This window comes from Sinocyclocheilus anshuiensis, unplaced genomic scaffold, assembly GCF_001515605.1.
Source record: "Sinocyclocheilus anshuiensis isolate Anshui unplaced genomic scaffold, SAMN03320099.WGS_v1.1 scaffold456, whole genome shotgun sequence".
Taxonomy (NCBI): Eukaryota; Metazoa; Chordata; class Actinopteri; order Cypriniformes; family Cyprinidae; genus Sinocyclocheilus; species Sinocyclocheilus anshuiensis.
In genome coordinates this window covers 453,541-455,278 of record NW_015557074.1, presented here as the reverse complement: position 1 = coordinate 455,278, position 1,738 = coordinate 453,541, and the positions used below count along the sequence as shown (strand labels likewise).

Here is a 1,738-nt window from a genome sequence, read left to right as displayed (position 1 = left end):
TTTTTTACATTTTAATCTGGACTACAACATGCCCTAGATATTTTTTGAAAGTGTTTTGATTCTTTATTGTTCGGTCACACTTTACATTAGGGCTTCATTAGTTAACATTAGTTAATTCATTAGTTAACATAAACTGCCAATGAAAAATTCTTCTGAACATTCATTAATCTTAGGTATTCCAATATTTAATAACACGTTGTTAAAATCGAAAGTTGCAACTGTGTTATTTAATGAGCTAACATGAACCAAGACTTGTATTTTTTTAAACAGATTAATAACTTCTGTAGCAAATGTAGCTATTGCTCATTGTGAATGTTAATGCATTAACTAAGGTTAACTAATGAGGTCTTATTGTAAAGTGATACCTATTGCTCTTTATAGTTCTTTTGCACTTTAATCTGTGTAAAACTTTTAACTTCATACATTTTTCTGTATTGCTTTATTGCATTTAAATGTTGTTATTTTTGTTATAAGAAAAGTTATTAAACCTGTTATACTGTATTATGACCTCACTTTTTTTTAAACTAAATTTAAATATCGCGATAATACCGTGATAAAAGCATTAGAAATTCATCGCAACATGAATATTTGATACCGGCATATCCCTAATGGTGACTTTAATTAGTGCTTCTCCAATGACATTTTGATTGTGTCAGTCAAACTTGCGTCTATTTCAAACACAAAAAGAGGTTTAAACTACAACAGCTAAACATGCCAGCTGTGTATATGCTGGGGCTGGATTGACAGTATTTTGTCATTTTTAAAACAAATGACAAAATACTGTGAACAAAACTTCACTAAACATCAGGGCTTGAAAACAAACAAAAAATTAAATTGGTTAAATGCAGAATCGATATTTTAACATTTCTGTTCCTGCGTTCCTGTATTATTGTTCTGAAACCGGTTTGCCAAGAAAAAAAATAGCGGTTAATAATGTTATTTTTAAACTTTTTCTTTGCCTATAATAATTATACTACTACTACTAATAATAATAGCCTAATAAAGTACAGCGTTTTCTTTACTCAAAGAAAAAAAATTCTTCTTTTCGTTGTTAATTTGTCAATGATTTAAGTTAAATATTTCATGTGTATAGGCCAATATAGGCTATTCCTTTTATGTAAGCCTATAGTTTAGGGGTGTAACGATTCCCTCAGGCTGCACATTTATTGCATGGACAGAGCTAAAACGTAAGTGTCTAAAGCATATGCACCGTTCCATTGAAAGATAAATGTTTTAAAGGGGTCATACGATGCAATTTCAATTTTTCCTTTCTCTCTGGAGTGTTACAAGCTCTTGGTGCATAAAGGTCTGTAAAGTTGCAAAGACTAAAGTCTCAAATCCAAAGAGATATTCTTTATAAAAGTTCAGAGTCAGCCACACCTACCTAAAACTGCTCATTCTAACACGCCCCCAAATGTCTACGTCACAATGTGGGAAGATTTGCATAACGCCGCCCAAATGTTCACGCAAAGAAAGAAGGCGTAACTTTTATTCTCGGTGTAGTATTGTTGCCACCGCCGCCATGTCGTGGAGATGCTGTGTGTTTTATTGTGAAAGCGAAACTACTTCGTTTGGCCTTCCAAAAGAGGACACGACTAGAAATCAGTGGTTAAGTTGTATTTACAACACTGTTCCAGAACAGTTCAACCCAAATATTCAGATGTTTGCAGTGCATTTTATGGAGGACTGTTTCCTGATCCTGGTAGAGTAGACTACAATGCCGGCTGTTCTGACTCAC

At 33.2% G+C, this 1,738-nt stretch overlaps 1 protein-coding gene across 1 annotated transcript in view; it reads right to left on the bottom strand.

The window, feature by feature from the left end:
• The window catches only part of LOC107676747 (U1 small nuclear ribonucleoprotein A), a 15,219-nt gene that overhangs the window by 1,449 nt on the left and 12,032 nt on the right, over positions 1–1,738 (bottom strand). The window lies entirely within an intron of this gene.